Source organism: Rhipicephalus microplus, unplaced genomic scaffold, assembly GCF_043290135.1.
Source record: "Rhipicephalus microplus isolate Deutch F79 unplaced genomic scaffold, USDA_Rmic scaffold_400, whole genome shotgun sequence".
In the NCBI taxonomy this organism is placed as follows: domain Eukaryota; kingdom Metazoa; phylum Arthropoda; class Arachnida; order Ixodida; family Ixodidae; genus Rhipicephalus; species Rhipicephalus microplus.
In genome coordinates, this window is record NW_027464964.1 from 6,158 (window position 1) to 12,500 (window position 6,343).

The 6,343-nt window shown below is 59.1% G+C and overlaps 2 non-coding genes across 2 annotated transcripts; both read left to right on the forward strand.

The window, feature by feature from the left end:
* The first annotated feature begins 1,996 nt into the window (after positions 1-1,996).
* Positions 1,997-3,811, forward strand: LOC142794324 (small subunit ribosomal RNA). Its single transcript, XR_012892252.1, has one exon. It is a non-coding gene; the product is annotated as a small subunit ribosomal RNA (ribosomal RNA).
* A 1,719-nt stretch (positions 3,812-5,530) lies between these two features.
* On the forward strand, positions 5,531-5,683 carry LOC142794323 (5.8S ribosomal RNA). The gene has a single exon (XR_012892251.1). It is a non-coding gene; the product is annotated as a 5.8S ribosomal RNA (ribosomal RNA).
* The last annotated feature ends 660 nt before the right edge of the window (positions 5,684-6,343 follow it).

The following is a 6,343-nucleotide window of genomic DNA, read 5'->3' on the forward strand; positions in this document are numbered from 1 at the left end:
TCGCGAGACGGCTTCGCGGTCGCTAGTCGCACGAGCTCGGCAACCGCGTCTGCCGGGGCGGAGTTCGGGACGCCGACGGCTAAGTGGGAACCGCCGCTCGGATGTTCGCCGTTTGTGGCCGAGTGAGTGCTGGCACTCCGGCGAAGCCAAACGGGGCCGATTCCGGCACGATATCGGCGTCTTTCTACGTGCTCGCCGGCGACCGTCGCACGAGTACGGCAAAGTGCGTCTGCCGGGGCGGGGTTTGCGACGCGTACGCAATAGTGAGAACCGTCGCTCGGATGTTCGTCGTCTTTCGCCGAGCCAGTGCTGGCACTCCGGCGAAGCCGAACGGAGCCGATTCGGGCACGATATCGGCGTCTTTCCACGTGCTCGCCGGCGACCGTCGCACGAGTACGGTAAACCGCGTCAGCCGGGGCGGAGTTCGGGACGCCGATGCGAAAGTGGGAAGCGCCGCTCGGATCTTCGCCGTTTTTGGAGGAGTCAGTGGCGGCACTCCGGTGAAGCCAAGGTGCGCCAATTCGCGCACGATATCGGCGTCTTTCGACGTGCCCGCCGGCCACCGTCGCACGAGTACGGCAAACCTCGTCTGCCGGGGCGGGGTTTGCGACGCCGACGCAAAAGTGGGAACCGCCGCTCGGATGTTCGCCGTTTTTGGCAGAGTGAGTGCTGGCACTCCGGCGAAGCGAAAGAGCGTGAATGCGCCCACGAAAGTAGCGTATTTGGACGTGCTTGACGGCGACCGCCGCAGGAGTACGAAAAACCACGTCAGCCGGGGCGAGCGACCCACGGCGGTCTGGGTGCTTATCGCTGCTATTATAGGGGCACCCCGGCAGACGCAGAAAGAAAAAAAAAAAAAAATGGGGACATGGCGTGCGTCACCGTGCGGCTTCGCAGCGTTGCCGAAGTCGCCGAGCCCTTCGACTGAGCCGAACGGCGGACAGGGAACGTTGGTCGGCCGTTCTAACCTGTCGGTGCCACGCCGAGACGTCGTTAAGGAAAACCGCGTCGTGGGCCTCTACGACGCCGTCGAGTCGTTGTACGTTTGGTGTCCAGCGTGTCGGCGGCGAGTAGCGGACACGTCGTTCACGACTTCGGTCTTTCGCAGTCGACGCGAACTTGCGGAGAGTCGTGGTGCCTCACGTTTTCGGCAGAAACCGCGGCGGAATTTTCCCGTGCGTGCGCGCACGACCTCGGTGCTGTGCCGTCAGCGTAGTGTTGCACAAACTCGTGGCCTACCCAAGGTGCGGTACGTTTGCGGCCGTATCCTCGGTGGGAATTTCGTGAGTAGGGTCGCAAATTCTACGACCTCGGCGGGTTTGAGAGCGACGTAGACTTGTGGCACGCTCAACGTGCCACACGTTTCGGGGCACACCCGCGGTGAAATTTTCTCGAGTACGCTCGTATTAGTGCCCAAGGAGGTCTGGGTACTTATCGCTGCTATTATGTGGGGGTTCTCGTGAGCGGCGTACGCGAAAGCGACCGGGTGTCTGATATGCGGCGGGCTTCGGCCTCGTCAAGTGTGTCCTCGGGTCTGCTCCAGGGGAATCCACGGCAGTCGTCTGCAGCCTCATCCGCTTGATGCGTTAGGGGCTGGTTGTCGGACGGTGCCGTTTTACCACGATATCGAGGTGTGTTCCGTGTCGTCCTCGGGCGATTCAGATGCGAAAGCGCCGAAGACGCGGGCGTGACCCGTCGTCTGGCGGCTTTGCAGTCTCGGCTCCGTTGCTAGTTCCGGCCGGTCCACCGACAGTGCAGCGGGCTTGGGCAACCCGCACGGCGCGACCGAGTCGATGCAACGAAAAAGAGCGAGCATGAACGTGCTTCTTGCCGCACGGCTCCCACTCGTCTTTCGGGAAGGTTGTGCCGTAGCGAGCTCGAACGCCGTCATCTCGGAGTGCAAAATAAGCGTGTTGGGGCGCCTGAAGGTGGCCTCCGCCGCACACAGACTGCGTCCGGCCCGCCGAAGGCGAGGACGGACGCGCAGTCGAACGATTACCTGGTTGATCCTGCCAGTAATCATATGCTTGTCTCAAAGATTAAGCCATGCATGTCTAAGTACATGCCGAAATAAGGCGAAACCGCGAATGGCTCATTAAATCAGTTATGGTTCCTTAGATCGTTTCTTCCTACTTGGATAACTGTGGCAATTCTAGAGCTAATACATGCAGTGAGCCTGGAGCCCTTTGGGTAACGGGTGCTTTTATTAGACCAAGATCGATCGGGTTTCGGCCCGTATTGTGTGGTGACTCTGGATAACTTTGTGCTGATCGCATGGCCACGAGCCGGCGACGTTTCTTTCAAGTGTCTGCCTTATCAACTTTCGATGGTAGGTTACTTGCTTACCATGGTTGTTACGGGTAACGGAGAATCAGGGTTCGATTCCGGAGAGGGAGCCTGAGAAACGGCTACCACATCCAAGGAAGGCAGCAGGCGCGCAAATTACCCACTCCCGGCACGGGGAGGTAGTGACGAAAAATAACAATACGGGACTCTTTTGAGGCCCCGTAATTGAAATGAGTACACTCTAAATCCTTTAACGAGGATCAATTGGAGGGCAAGTCTGGTGCCAGCAGCCGCGGTAATTCCAGCTCCAATAGCGTATACTAAAGCTGCTGCGGTTAAAAAGCTCGTAGTTGGATCTCAGTTCCAGACGAGTAGTGCATCTACCCGATGCGACGGCTCGGACTGAACATCATGCCGGTTCTTTCTTGGTGCACTTCATTGTGTGCCTCGAGATGGCCGGTGCTTTTACTTTGAAAAAATTAGAGTGCTCAACGCAGGCGAGTCGCCTGAATAAACTTGCATGGAATAATAGAACAAGACCTCGTTTCTGTTCTGTTGGTTTTTGGAATACGAGGTAATGATTAAGAGGGACGGACGGGGGCATTCGTATTGCGGCGCTAGAGGTGAAATTCTTGGACCGTCGCAAGACGAACTACTGCGAAAGCATTTGCCAAGAATGTTTTCATTGATCAAGAACGAAAGTCAGAGGTTCGAAGGCGATCAGATACCGCCCTAGTTCTGACCATAAACGATGCCAACCAGCGATCCGCCTGAGTTACTCAAATGACTCGGCGGGCAGCTTCCGGGAAACCAAAGTATTTGGGTTCCGGGGGAAGTATGGTTGCAAAGCTGAAACTTAAAGGAATTGACGGAAGGGCACCACCAGGAGTGGAGCCTGCGGCTTAATTTGACTCAACACGGGAAAACTTACCCGGCCCGGACACTGGGAGGATTGACAGATTGAGAGCTCTTTCTTGATTCGGTGGATGGTGGTGCATGGCCGTTCTTAGTTGGTGGAGCGATTTGTCTGGTTAATTCCGATAACGAACGAGACTCTAGCCTATTAAATAGGTGCGGGGTTCCCAGCACCTTACAACCTTCTTAGAGGGACAAGCGGCTCCTAGCCGCACGAAACAGAGCAATAACAGGTCTGTGATGCCCTTAGATGTCCGGGGCCGCACGCGCGCTACACTGAAGGAAGCAGCGTGTCTTTATCCCTGTCTGAAAAGACTGGGTAACCCGTGGAACTTCTTTCGTGATTGGGATAGGGGCTTGCAATTGTTCCCCTTGAACGAGGAATTCCCAGTAAGCGCGAGTCATAAGCTCGCGTTGATTACGTCCCTGCCCTTTGTACACACCGCCCGTCGCTACTACCGATTGAATGATTTAGTGAGGTCTTCGGACCGATGTCCGGCGCGGCCTTTCGGTTGCGCCGGTCTGTTGGAAAGATGACCAAACTTGATCATTTAGAGGAAGTAAAAGTCGTAACAAGGTTTCCGTAGGTGAACCTGCGGAAGGATCATTAACGGATTGTGAAGGGTGAGCGCCTCAGCTGCGTCTGCGCCCGACACTTTCTGCCGCTGACCCCGTTTGGACGCGGGGTCGGCTTTTCCCCACGGGGCTGCCTGAATGTGGAGCGGCACCCCGTGACAAATTGTTGCGCCCAGCGGACGCCAACACCGCGACCTTGGACGGTCGGCCAGGTGGCGGACGCGGGTACAAACGGCGCAACGCACTCATAGGTCGGCTTTCGACCCGCCACTGCACCGTGGCTCGAAGCGCTCGAAATGCGCGACCCGACCGCTGCGGGACCGCCTAGTACTGTAAACAGGAGCGGCGGAGCGCGAACGGCGAGTCGTGGTTACGTCGGTAGAAGGCGAGGCTGCGCGTTCCCGAAACGCCAGCCGAGTGCCCTCCCGACCGTTCGAGCGTGCAAGAACGAGACCCGACAATCGCGCGGCGACTGCCAAGTACGAGAGGAACGGCACAAGCGTCGGCGGTCGGTCAAGGAACTGGCGATGTGACGGGTCCGCTGTGCACCAGTGCATACCGTCCCGCCGTCCGCGGCAAGCGCCTCCGCGTCCTCGGGTGACGGAGGCTGCCGGTCGGTTCTTGCAGGCGAGGGATCTCGCTGGCACCGGTTCGCGTTGACGCGCGGCCGGTCATGGCACGGCGATGCGACGGCCGAGGTGCGCAGTACTCGATGGAGGAACCGCACGCTCCGATGACCGTCCCGCCCTCCGCGGCGTATGCGTACCGACCGTAATGGTTGCAGCAGCGCCGGCCGGCTTTTGAATTCGCCACACGAAACACGGTGCGAGATCGCGGTTAGGGGAGCGTCGACGTTGCCAGGCGTTTTGCTTGCTGCCGAGGGAAAGGCGGCACGGCCACGTCGCGCTCGTCGCGATTAGCGGGTCTGCGCGCTTTGGGAAGGTGCCGCAACGACTTGCCGAAAGAGGAAGCACGGAAGAACGAGGGACTTGGACGTCCCGACAATTGAACGCACTTGCGGCCAGGCCCTTGCTGGCTTCGTTCTTCCGCCTCGAGTAGGCTCGTACGCGGCTCCGGCGCCGAAAGTGGTCCTTGGCACCGACTTCGGTGGACGTGGGAAGTGCCGCGCAAGTACGGCGCGCCTGGCTCCACCTGTTGGCTAAAGTAGGCAGCCGGATCGGCATTTTGGTGTGCGGTGGCAAACCGTGGATGCGAAAAAAGCTTGTGCGATTTCGTGGAACAAAAAGCGGGGGTCCCCCTTTTTATGCGGAGGAGACCGACCCGCCTGCCGTGGTGAACCGCGACGCCACGGTAAAAACGGGAGAGGCTTGTCGATGGGACCGTGCATCCCGCGCTCCACGGAGGCCGGGAGGCGGCCGCCCGAGGAAATGTGTAGCCGTCGAGGCCCGCATCTGCGTGCACTCTTATCCAAATGGGTGTACCGCAGGCATTTTCTGGTTAGGCGGGCCAATGAGAGCGAGCACACAACGATACCTACGGGTCCGGCTTGGAGAACCGGCTTCGACGCCTCCCGAGTATTTATAGAGGGGTGGACCACGAAAGCACTCGCAAGTAGCGAAAGCGAAACGCCGTCCGAAACACACCGTTTGCTCGATTTGCGGCAGCCGAAAAAGGCGCGGCAGAGTTTTGGAGTCCAAGCGTGCGCTGAAAAGCGCCCTTCTTGGCCACTGTTTGGCCGAGTGCCAGAAACGTTTGGTTTTGACTGTACGGAATTGAACAAACACTTTTTCACGACTCTAAGCGGTGGATCACTCGGTTCTCGGGTCGATGAAGAACGCAGCCAGCTGCGAGACTTGGTGTGAATTGCAGGACACACTGAGCACTGATTCTTTGAACGCACATTGCGGCCTTGGGTCTTCCCTTGGCTTCGTCTGTCTGAGGGTCGGATCACATATCAAGAGAGCCTTCGGCGCACAAGGGAACGTGAGCCGTCGACTCGTTTTGACCGCGTCGGCAACACGGACAGCACGCTGAACACCTCACAGCGAGCGCCAACAGCGGCCACTCAAGGGCGAGACGGTGGCGACCGTCGTGCCAGAGCCCAACCGAAACGGGGGCGACCGACTGCATTGAGGATGTGGCACCTCGTTGAGACCGCCGCAGGACTTCGAGTCGGAAGGAAGCCTGCAGGGAAAGTGCGGTCGAGGTTGCGTACTCCTCTCTGCGACCGGGCGCGCAAGAGCTGCGAGAGCCACGGACGCGCAACTTTAACGCACGGTAAACACGAGGAGCGAAAGCCGGCCAGCAAAGCTTCTCCAGCCGTGCGCAAAGTGCGCGAGATCGCAGCCTTGCGTTGCGCTTGTTGCCCTCGAAGTAAGCAGGGTGTCCCGTAGACCGGGCGCTCGAACACGCTGCGGGGCCGTGCCTCCTCCAGGCTTTGCCGCGCGAACAGGGAACGTTCGCGCGCAAAGCGCAGGGAGGTGAGGAGGCTGCGCCCGACGTTTGCGGTTCGCTGCGTACGCGGTTGATGCGGAGAGCACGGCGCGACGACTTGCCGCGAAGCGGAAAAAGTCTCCCGCACGAGTTGGCGAAACGTTGGCGAAGC